The sequence below is a fragment of the Pyxicephalus adspersus genome, chromosome 3 (assembly GCF_032062135.1).
Source record: "Pyxicephalus adspersus chromosome 3, UCB_Pads_2.0, whole genome shotgun sequence".
Lineage (NCBI taxonomy): Eukaryota > Metazoa > Chordata > Amphibia > Anura > Pyxicephalidae > Pyxicephalus > Pyxicephalus adspersus.
In genome coordinates this window covers 4552902-4565830 of record NC_092860.1, presented here as the reverse complement: position 1 = coordinate 4565830, position 12929 = coordinate 4552902, and the positions used below count along the sequence as shown (strand labels likewise).

Sequence of the window (12929 nt, the reverse complement as noted above, 5' to 3'; positions counted from 1 at the left end):
GGCATATATCCATGTTAAAGGAGCCTTCCCGCAGACTTTTAGATCCCAATGGGTCCTTATATAGTGGCCAACCCCCCAAAAAATCTTTTAGTCTATCTCTGTGGTGTCTTTGGCACTGGTCCACATGTACTTTATGGTAAGTATGGCTCTGGCTGGTCCTTCAAATACATTTTCCATCCATCTATCAATAAAATATTTAGTTGGTCCACCGGAACTAACGCTATTACCTACATTGTTTTCTCGTTAAAGTATAAAGATCTCCTTTTGTGCCTTGTACACCCTTGGGATGAAAACACATTTTTCTTGTAATTCCTTTTACCTATCAAGAACTTGAGTAAAAAATAGGCAAAATAAAAAAAATAAAAAATCCAGAGCACCTGATATGGTATCCAATCCTACCCTACAGATAGAAAACTAATTATAGATTAGTTGTCCAAGCTGATAGAGAAAAAGAAATTTTAAGAAATGAAAAAGATGCCTGACCCATTCAGTTCATCCATTTCAACCTATTCTTTGACTAGAAAAACTAGATATTATTGTTATACAAACCATTTTGCAATTTAATGTAATTATACATGATTGTTATTCTACAATCTGCAGACAACTATCAATTTCTAGGACTGCCAATAACAAAAAAAAAATCAAAATGTTGAGTTCTTTGTATTCATAACAACACCGTGCAAAGAAAGTCCATAGAAGAATAACTTTATCCTGTGTGATTGTTGGTTTTTATGTTTTTCTCCAACTATAACAAAGGCATTGATAATGTGATTATAGCACTTACTGTACATTTAGCATGCCTACATTGCAGAGTTTGGGGATGTTGTTGGTCTCAGCAAATTGATCTGCACTGAAGATTTATACATCATAGTTTTCTCAATGTCAGTCTGTTAAAGTGGAACTAACTTAAGAAACAAAAAGCATAGAACTTAACTGGCCACGTCAGAATGACATAACTCCTGCACATGGGAGTACATTCATTCTATGAATAGCCAGCTATGAGTCGCACATGTGCTGCTCAGTGTACATTCTATAGAAGATGGTGAGCAGGCAGGTTCTTTAATATAGTAGGGACAAAGTTACCTGCATGCTCACAATTTTCTGTAGAATATACTTGAGCAGCACAGGTGCAACTCATAGCATACATAGAATGAATGTACTCCTATGCACATGGGAGGAAGAGCAATGTCATTATAGTCTGGCCAATTGGGATGGAAGAAGATCTTGAACACTGAAAGGGACCGGGATAGGATGTTGTCGCTGAAAATGGTGCAAGAAAAACTTAGGCAGAGATACAAAAGTCCTCCCTGTAGAACAAGGCAACTTTTTTGACCATATTAGTCATTTTAGGTCTAAAGTAGACATACCTCATGCTTAATGAAAGCCCTTCCTATGTTACTACATTTTATTGGGTATAGAAAATGTTCTTACCATTGAGAATGAAAGCTAATGCAACCACCGGATAGAAGGACTTGTTTCCCCTCCTCTACCCAACACAATAATTTTAATGTACACAAAGTTGCAGTCTGATCACTGGGAGACTGGAGAAATACTTCCCCCTGCCTGCAGCAGACTGTTAGGATCATTGAAGCCTAGACAAAGTCACTGATCCTAAACTCCTTTATTATATTTATTGCTAGAGTATAAACATTTTTGGAAACAATACTACTGCTACACATTGGACATGACTTATTACAGCTCTCCAAGCCTGGAGAAGATAGACTATCATGGCAGAACCTGGGTGATCCAACAAACCACAGTATGGATTTCTTAAAAATCATTTACTATTAGTTAGCAAAAAAATTCAATCCAATCCAGATTTGTTGGATTACCCAGGTTCTTTCCAAAAGTCTATTTTCTCCAGTCTTGGAGAACTGTAATACATGAGTCCATTGGGCCTGTTTTATTAAAGCTCCCCAAGGCTGGAGAGGATACGCTTTCATCAGTGAAGCTGGGTGACTAGAAAAACCTGGAATGGATCTGTTCCAGGATTCAAAACATTTGTTAACAAATAGCAAATCAATTCCAGGTTTGCTGGATCATCCAGGTTCACTGATCAAAGTGTATTCTCTCCAGCCTTAGGGAGCTTTAATAAATCAGGCCCCATTGAGAGAGGTTGGGAACTGATTCCTAAGACTTGAAAAGTTACTGAAATTAACAAATTGGTCTATTAGGCAATAAAATGTTCTGGTATTTTTTAAGGGTATTGTTAATCTTTAAATAAAGGGTTTTAAGGTTCTGGTCCCTCCTCTATCTTGCTATGGTGCCGATTCTGCAGAAGTAACGGAGCCAGGATCTGTGGATGCCAGGACACAAGCTGCCATCATGGAGCTTTCTCACCTTCCAAAACCACCAGCCAATGAAAACACTCCGTGCTGCGTTCATTACAAACGTTAAAGCTTGTTGGTGAACAGAACAGGGAATGTTACCATTGACTTTATTATGGTTAGGGACAGAAACACCTTGCTGTGTAATTTTTTGCTATAGGAAGTACCAAGCCTTCGGAGGATGAAATGTCAGAAATGAAAATTGTGGTGCGGGAATAATGAGGCGGTAAGAAGACAATACAAGATGTTCTTGAACTGCATTGAAAGGTCAGTGTGTATATTGTGTATATACACATTAAGTAAAAATTGTTCTTGTTTTTGCTCTGCAGCACAGTTTTATGGCTCAGAAGCCCCAAGAACAGACTGTTCTAGGAGATCACTCAAGTAGATACTTCTGGACCTGAGCGCCCACATTAATACCCGACAATATGCCAATAAACACAGATTCCCAATAAAACACACCTACAAATCTTTAATGAGCCACATAAGTCTAGTTTAGTATTTTACCATTTATCTCCTGTCTGCACAATATGTCTCCTATGACCAATGTCACTTTTGTAAGGTATTTACAAATAAAAAAGTTAATTAAACCCAAGACTGAGTAATCATTTTCCTGTATTCCGTGCTAGATTGATTAAAACATTGAAGACGAGAGACTGTGACCACGTCATTGTTCTCAAACCATTATACAGAACATACAACAGGTGATTGGAATGGAAATGAATAATATTAGTTTGTCTTCATAAGCACGCAGATACCTACTGAAAAATAGATTTTAGCATTGGAAGGAATAATATTTTATACACTCGTATATATGTTTTGCAAAATGTTGATGCTAATGACTATATTTTCTATTTTTTTGTAAAGGATTTGTTTTCTTTTTAAAGACACTTGAGTCAAGGAGTACACATTGTACTGCTGAAGGCTTTTCATTTTTATCATAATTATGTTTTGTATGCCTGATCATTATATTGAGTAACATTACAAAGATGGGAGCACAACGGCGTTCTGCAAATGCTCAATTCTGGGTCTGCACACTTCATATTTCCATCCCTGAACAATTGAGCACATCCTAAAAATTTGGGTAAATTATTTAGATAAGAAGATATTAAGTTTTAAATACTTGGAAAGAGGCTGAAGATCTGGAGACAATGCTGATTCTAACAAATATTATTGAAATATTAGTTTGGGAAGACTGTAATTACCATTCTGCTGATATTTTTTATTTATTCAATAATATTATTATATCTTATAATTTGAAACCTAAAACATATTTTTAAATTCAAGTAGGTATTAAACATTACATAAAATATTTTGTGTTCTGATACCCAGCTGCCAGTTGCCATATTATTTTTTTATACATTTACCAGGCTAACATTAACTCCTTTGTTGCTTTCCATAGCAAACCATTGCCATGAAGTTTAGTAGACCAACTACCAGTTTATCTCCCAAAGCCGGAGAACAAACAACAGATTAGTGGCAGTAGTCATATTATGCAAAAACATTTATTTTCTATAGAAATTTATGTACAACTCCTCCCTGCATAAAACTGTCACTTGCAACTGTCTGTGCAATACCATATTTAAAAGTTCCTCCGGGTACTTGTGATTGGATTTTGTTGCAACAGATGACGCAATAAAATAATATAAGATTCTTTTGGAATTATATATAGAATGTTTCTGTTTTAACTGTGAGAACATCTGACTCAAAACTGAAATGAAATATATTCTGTTTTATCATATATTGGTGGAATAATACTAATACTGTAATTTTTTATTGCTGATAAATAAAGTTGGTTTGTTTTATTTATACACAAGACGTTGAATGTGCAAACTAAAAGTCCCTACATCGTATTTCTAGCTTTTTTCATTTTTCTAAAGAATTGAAACAAATAGCAGAACAGTTATTAGGACTTTATCCATATTCTGTCCTACGTGTTACCAGGGCCAACATTTAATTTATAGACAGGACAGTTGCTAAAGTGGTGTAAGTTCTCTGACAGATGGTCAGACCACACAGCAAAAAACTTATCCTATACAGATTCCAGGTCCCAGTGTGCAGCACCCCCCCTAATTTTCGTTGTCCTAGGCGATCGACAATGAATGGGAGCACAAAGCCCCCCGGGATACCTACGTCACGCATCCTGGGAGGCCCTTGGGTGCTCGGGCATGCACAGAAGGAGCCTTTTCACGCACAGGAAAAACATTTGCCAATCTCAGATCGGCAGTGAGATCGGCAAGTTTTTTTTCCATCCAACATCACCCGATCTCGCGCCTGGGTCGGGTGATGTAGGATGAAGTACCCGGTAGAAGAGACAAAGATGCAAGTGCCTGGAGCGCCGACTCCGGGACAGATGCCGAGACTAGGGATGAGTGAGAATGCCTCTGACAGTCTTTCGAAAATTTCCCTGAACTTCTGATAGGTCCACGAAATTTGGATGAACTGATTTTGCGAATTCCATTGAAGTCCAGGGTACAGGTTCCCACGGTCCCTGGGTTGCAGGCGAGTTCATCTGAGTTCAGTTCTCACTGTCACTGAGCTGTATTTATTGATAAGTACAGCCCAGTGATTGTGGGAACCTGGGGTCATTGAAGGAACGCAGGTGCCTCCAATCAGCTGTGACTGCAGGCAAACTCAAATGAACTGTAAATTCAGCGAGAACGCGACTTTGAGGCGAATCACAAGGCCGTTCTCGCTTACATGATCTGTAAGCGAGAAAGGCCCCATTCACTGCGAGATCCAAATTACAAATTTTGCTCGCTCATCCCTAGCCGAGACGACTCAAGACCTGATGCAAGACACCTCTGGATGGATCAGACTGCCCTGCGGGATTGAAGGTAAGTGTATTTTTTTTTGGCGGTTTTCAGTTTAGTTCCTCTTTAACGTTCATAGTCACAGCTTTTAAAGCAATAAATGTTTATTTGTAAACCAAAGAAGTTTTACAAATATAACAAAAGTATATATAAAACATCAGTTTATTGTATATAGGAAAATGACCATCATCATTTAACATGTCACCTGGTACTGAATATCTTTTTGCTATATCATAATATTATAATATTTGGCATACATGGCCATGGAATCTGAAGGATGTGGCTCACATACCGTTTCTGACCTGGACATAAAACTTGAATTCCTAGTAAAGCTTTGAAGTTTTAAGAGGTGGGGACTTTTTCTGTTTGCTATTAAAGCTTCCAATTTAAAAGGAACTTGGAACATCCCTTTAAGATATTTTATCACAACTTCAGCTAGATGCTGAAAATCCAGCTGGATGCACAAAAAGCAAACTACGCATAAGGGCTTAGCTTGGCACATCCTTGTTAAATCTTCCCCTTAGGCTTTTTGCAAGGAATTCAGACTACATTACAATATACATGTGTGCAACGACGTACCAATGATTTATATAGGCAGAATACGAGCTCCTCGCACCAGTCCATCAGAAATAAGGGGTTACGACTCCATCTTTGTTACGCTTGAATTTAAATGCCCCCTATCTACCCCTAGAGACAATGTAGGCAATGAGAACAAGCTTGTAATCCCATAATGTCCCATGTGGACCACAGCCGAGCTAAAATATTTATTATAGCACGCAGCAAACCTTTCATCCTGTCTTTTAATATTAATACCAAGCCTCGCGCTCTGTATAGTCTGCAGAAGCATCTCTGCACATTTTCTGGCAATTCTCCTGCTTGATGTTTGCTTTGTCTACTGTCAAAATCATATTGAGGTTGGAGGCGTGGGGTTATGACTGCTAAGATATCAACTACTGATGGAAAAAATAGACCATGGAATCAGATGGTTTCTGTCTAAAAGTTTGCAATGTTCAATTTCCTCGCTGCTGCCTTTAAGAGTTACAAATATCCACAACTTATCTGAAGCTATAGGTGTTACTCATCAAAAGTGTTGGTGTTCTAATTGGGGTTGTCCTTATACTCGACCCGAATATGGCTGTTCAAATTCGGAGGATAATGTAACTCCTACATATGAGCAAGACTCTCATCATTAGTAGCTGCTTAATGGCTATAGAGGTTAATGGTGCACCTGGAAGAGTTGGCAGCCTAGATGGTGGCTTTGGGGGTTCAGTGTATGGTGTGTGCTCAGTTCACAGAAACATCAAGAATAGTCATAGATGCTGGGGACAATGTAACTTTTACTGTACGTGCTAGCAGGAGTTACATCATTAGTAGCTGCCCAATGACCATAGAGGATCACGGTATACCTGGAACAGCTGGCAGCCCAGATGGTGGCTTTAGGGGTTCAGTGCATTGTCAATTCATGGCAACACAAAAATAGACTAAGATGCTGGGGACAATGTAACTTCTACATATAGGCATGAGGTACATCATCAGTGGCCACCAAGTGGCTAGAGAGGATCATATCTCTTTGGGGTCGATGTTCATGGTGGGTGCACAGTTCACAGCAACATTGAGAATAGATTTAGACAACAATTAGACAACATTAATCCAGGGGGATTACATAGCAGGAGTTATATCATCAGTGGCCGCTCAGTCGCAACGCCTGGTGTGTGCACAATTCACAATTACACCAAGTATAGACTTAGATGCTGGGGACAATAGAACTCTTACATGAGCATGAGTGGCTGCCCAATGGTCATAGAGGATCATGGTGCACAGTGGACAGCCAAGGTGGCAGCTTCTGAGGGTAAACAGTGACATATTCCTCAACCACAACTCTGGGACAGGGAGTATGTTAGGATTGATAAAGTACCCACTCCTCCCCTCCAAAGAAATGTGTTCTGCAGTTTGTATAAATTTCCTGGGTAATGCAAATAAGACTCCTTTGAGTTTCAGTGCAGCACAGGCTCCAAATTCTTAGATCACTCCTAAGCAGCCTTTCTCAACCTTTTTCAACATGGGGCAACCCTTGGAATAGCTTTTAGGTCTCAGGGAACTCCTTCTATATTTACTATATCCACCGCTCACAGAAAAAGAGCATGGTAGTCAGAGGGGAGAATGCCTTCTACATTTCTGGTCATTGGAAAGAATGCCACACTTAAAGATTGCCAAAAAGATAATTGGTTTCAGTTAACTTGATCTAAGAGTCACAAACTGCTCATTGTTTAAAGAACCTCTGGAGGAACCCAAGTTGAGATACTAGGAAAGTAGGAGCTCCGAAGATTTCTGGTAGGATAGAACAGTTATGCATTTGTCAAGCAGATTTCACAAAATACTTTCAATAGCATATTTAACAGACTAAACAAATCAAGAAGTTATTTGTAGGGATTACATACACCTAATCTAACCCTTAGGCATACAAAGGTGCTTTGACTGTGCTCATCTGCTTCCCAGATACCCCATAGGGGTACTAAAATAATAGTTTAAATAATTATACAATAAAAATGAAATAAAATGAAATTGATTGAAACCATCGCAGGTTCCCCTTAATATCCAAGTTCACTTCTAACTTCTTCATTGGGCACTTTTAAAAGAATTTACGGTAAGTGAGAACAACTTTAACTGCCACCATTAACTATAATTATAGTACTGTAAAATGATGAATCACCTCATTGTCTTGCTAATAAAAGGTCTTAAGGAAAGCAAAATTATATTTCAAAGCACATTTACTTAAAGTAAGAGGAAAATTAAGAAATATTAGCACATGTCCATAATTTTGTACTTTGGAACGAACTGCAGGCAAATCATTTTTCTCTATTTTTCTGCCTTAGGTCAAAGCCAATTGACATAAAATTTTGAATGGCAACGTAAATTCATTCAACAGCTGTTTTGGACTGATGAGGTATCTGATGATGCAGAGTTTAAATATTGCTTTTTTGATTCTAAAATTTGTAGTCACATTTATGTTTTATTGTCTATTGAAATTTAAATTTAAAATAAAAGCCGAGTTCTAGGTTGTCTTAACCACCAAGACAGGACAAGGCAAACTTTGCAGTATAAGGTGTTTTTTTAATGTACATAGCACTCTTTTTTATTCCTGCAGGATCTGGTGTTTCCCTCTAAAAGTGTCTCCTTTATAGAAGAGGTGCAGCACTATAAACTCTAATAATAAAACTAAAAAGTAATTGCCTTGTAAATTTCCCTCTTCTACTAGAAAGCCAAACCCAACGGTGGGGTTATGTCTATTCTGCTAAGGATAACCAATTTAGCTGTGCGGAGAGCCACACACTACTCACTGTGCTAGTGTAATTCAACCAGGGTTCCTCCAGAGGTTGATAGGGGTTCCTGGAGCAATGAGCAATTTCTGCCTCTCAGGTCAGTTTAGTAATCTTTAATAATTAATAATTTAATAACATTTAATAAAATAATTTAATAATCTTTTTGGCTATCTGTAAGGGTGGAAGCCTTCCCAATGTCCTGTATGAAGCATTCTTCCTACCGACCAGCACACTAATGTACTGTGAGCTGTGTATATAGTAATTATAGAAGGGATTCCTCATAATAATAAGGATGAGAAACACTGTACCACATATTCACATAATGAATGGTGCCTAATGCACTCATTGGCTTTATTTGCTCCCATGCCCCTATGGCTTATACAACTATCCCTTGTTAAAACAATTTTTAGCACTCAATGAGAGAACTTCTTTAAAGATGAAAAATAAGTTTTCCCAAATCACAATTAAAATCAGAAGTCTAGTATTAGTCTCTAAGCCTTTTCATTCATAACTTTGCCACCAGTTCCTTCTCTTTGCTCTGTTGGCACCAGATGATGGTTGAGTTGATGCCTTATGGTGCTGTATCAAGTCATTCATAGTCATAGGGTGGCATTCTATTGATGTCCTACTAGTAGTAGAAGTGATTTGAAGAAAGAGGGTGGTGTGCAATTGTCTGCCCGCAATCAACTATAGCTAAGCTTAGCTGCACAATGGTTTTTTTTAATTTGTAAAGTTCAGTCCAGTATATTTTAAACTAATCAAAATGATTGTTTGGAGAATGTAATCTTTAGTTGGGATTTAAAGGGTGTAGGAAAACTCTAGACCTTGCCTTCCTGTCCCGGTGGCAATGTTACATAGCTGAAAGCTGCTCTCCCATTTCCTACTATAATAGTAGCATTTTTTGGTTTTATTATTTATGATACTGCTTTTCTTTAGGACTGTGTTCTGAGATTCCAAGCTGTAGAGAGACAAATTCTGCTGACACAAAGGAGTACAATAAGCTGGTGGCATAATTTCTCTAAAAAGTCTCTAGCTGGAATTTTAATTAGGTAACTTGGCCTGTTATTGAAGAAATAAGGCAGAAAAGGTCACCCGTGAGCAAGGAGATTTTACAGAAAAACAGATTCCTTTTTTTTCTCTAAGTTGGAAGTATCGGGCCTTTCCATGTGTGTACACTATATGGCTGGAATTTGGACATCCCTTCATATGACTTATAGGAATTCAGGTGTTCCCAGCCTACTGTTGAGAACACCCAGGACTGGTAATCCTACTGCATACAAAGGTAGACAATTGTGCTTTTCCAGCCATGTGGTAATAGTTCAAGTGAAGGCTCTTTGCTCCAGCATACCTTTGCCCCTGTGCACAAAGGCTCCTTCATAAAGACACGGTTTGACCAGTATGGTATGGAGGTACTCAAGTGGCCTAAACTACCCTGGCACAACCAGGCTTCACCTCGAACCTACTGAAAACCTTCAGGATGACTTGTCATACTGATTATTAAGGTCTTCTCATCACTACACACCCTTACAGATGCTCTCTTGGTTGAATGGACAAAAATATTTATAGGCATATTCCAAAAACAAGAAAAGCCTCTCCAGATAAGTTAAAGCCAGAGCCATTGTTAGCCGTAATGGTCATCGCTTTGAAACTTAAAATAAAAAAAAAATATATATAGTGTTAGAAATGGTCATCTGAAACTTCAAAGGTTCGAGGTAAAAAACCCAAAAGAACACACCTATCACATAGTTTTTTTCCTGGGCCACCAATATAGTTTTCTGGGTTACCTCTTTCCTTTCATTTCTGGACAATGATTGAGAATCAGCACCTCTATCCAAAAACAGGTGGCTGATCCAGGAAGCATCACCAAAACTATGCTGGGATATGGCGAATAGCCTTTGGGGAGCTATTGTTTGGCAAATCCCAGAACCATATTTACAAGAATATAAATGTTTTGGCATGTTTACATATATGTAATGCAACTCAGGCTTGAGTTTACCTTAAATCAGGATGTCCAGTTAAGAAAATATATATATATATCTTTGCCTTGGTCTCTGCTCACCAACACCTCCATTTCTTATCGCCTAGGCCTGTAAGTATGAAGTGACTAATAGCAAGCTATAATCTATCAGTAATTCCCACTAAAACCTTATACCGATCAGTCACAAAAGGACCCCACACTGGCCTGTGAGCAATAAATATACCCTGTATAGCCCATCAGCCATTGGTGAGATTAATTTGGCTTGGATAAAGCCATCAAGAAATCCAATTATGTCCAGAATGGCCTAGCCGAGATTTAAGATTCTAGATACTAGAGCTCCAGCAATCAACTAAGCAGATTGATCGCTCACATCTGTACATAATTCATCAGAAAATGACCAACATGACTTAAATGGAAACCTTAGAATATTCCTAGTGCACTTTTAGATATTATTCTAACACTTAGCCTGATGGAAATTTTTGATGACTTTTACATTTTGATTTGTCATCTTTTACATGTATTGAATACTATAATACATTGTGTTATCAATATGACTTAAAAAAATGAAATTAGATATCTCATTTGGCTATGTGTCCATATATCTATATCAACATTAATGGATGTTGGTATCCTTAGATTGCTTGATGTTTGATATGCCAGGTCAGTGCTCTGGTGGCTAGTAAGACCAGGGATTCCAAGCGTCTCCCACCCTAATCACTCCAGAACCCCTCCATTTTAATTGTGAGTATTCATAGTCATGATTAGCAAGAGGGTGCATCCACACTACCCCTTGACTGACCATCAAAGCCCTGATGGATCTGACTCCAATAAACTTCAAGGACTTTTTGGTTCTTGAAACTACATAGATATGAAGAACAGAAGATCCAACCTTTCTCTGACCTGATCAACTGGATGTTTGCATTCCATTAGAATTAATTTGGACCAAAGAGAATACCAGTTGTGAATAGGTTATCTGGTGCCTAATCAATCAGGAATCTCCAACATGGTAAATAGGAAAGGTTATAGGTTATTAGTAGTAGAAGATAAAAAATGCCAGCAGTGGAAGGTAAGAAATGCAAGCCTTCATTTTTCTACCATAGGATACCATATTGGTAAAAGTCTCTAATTACTTCATTGTGACTCGTAGCATTGAAGCCAGTAAATTAACAACCTGCATTTTCAGAAAGAAAGACCAGCAATAGCAGCCCTGTATCAGGTTCACTTTAAATAAGTAAACTCTAGCTTGTGGAAAAAGAAAATTACAAGCCTTGATTGTTTTGTCAACTTAGAACAATCACGGTCTTTTCTACGTGGCCAATGGTAGATTTGTAAATTAATATAATTTAGTCTTTGAAAACAGACTAAAGACATTAAAGTACATGCTTCTAACTAGTAATTTGAGCTGCCAGAAGTATTATAATGAAATGGAAGTTGCGTGGAGTCAAGACCATATCAGGAAGACTACCTATTGTGCGCAATAAGACTTTCATCCTCGGAAACCTGCGTGTACAGAAAATTAGTAAGTTCTTTGTCCTTAAATAAGTTTTAATGTCTTAATGATTCATGCTTCATTCCATGACTTGTGGCAAGCTGTGACTCAACCGTTAGCAGGGGCCCACCGATGAGGTCTCGGCTGTGCTCTGCCAGTCTGTTGTTTGGGAAAAAAGATTTCTCTGATACAGTACAATATTTGCTGTACAATGTTGGTGTGGGGTGTATCACTAATGGGGTCACCAGCAAGAGGAAGGAGGTCCTGATTCCCCACTATAGATAGAACTGTGGGGTGTATCACTAGAGGGATCACAAGCAAGAATTAGGGGGCCTAATTTTCCAGTATAGATAGATTTGTGGAGTTAATCACCAGTATGAGAATGAGGGTATTGATTTCTCTAAATACAGTAGATAGATTCATATGGTAAATCACCAAAGGGGTCACCAGCACAGGAAAAGAGGTAATGATACTATTATATATGTAGAACTACGGGGTTTTTCACTAGAGGTGTCATCAGCAGGAAGTTGGAGTCCCTAATTCCCCAAGATGGATTGAATTGTGAAGTGTATCACTGGAGATGTAACCAGAAGAAGAAAGGGGGTGCCGATTCCCCAATATAGATTCATGCAGTATATGACTTAAGGGGTCAACAGCAGGAAGAAGGAGGTCTTGATTTCCTAATATAATTTGAAATTTGGTAAACAGCCCTATAGGGTGTCACTGCTAGCATGAAGGACGTGCTGATTTCCCGATATAGAAAGAATCATATAGTACATGACTAGAAGGATTAGCAACCTGTCTGTTTACAAACTTCTCTATAATGTGCTCAGTGTTTGATTCTGGCATAGCTGGCTGCCAGGAACAAATGAACTCCTGTGTGCAAGCACCAGAAGTTACTAATTTCCCACCTGGCCAAGATGGCTGAAGATCCCAAACCTGGTAGAGGACCAAGTGATGGAGCAAGGAGAGGTGAGTTTAGTTAAATAATTGTGAATAGGC

General features: G+C 38.3%; 1 protein-coding gene across 2 annotated transcripts in view; it reads right to left on the bottom strand.

The window, feature by feature from the left end:
- Positions 1–12929, bottom strand: part of CA10 (carbonic anhydrase 10) — a 152264-nt gene that overhangs the window by 89896 nt on the left and 49439 nt on the right. The gene's annotated exons all lie outside the window — the stretch shown is intronic.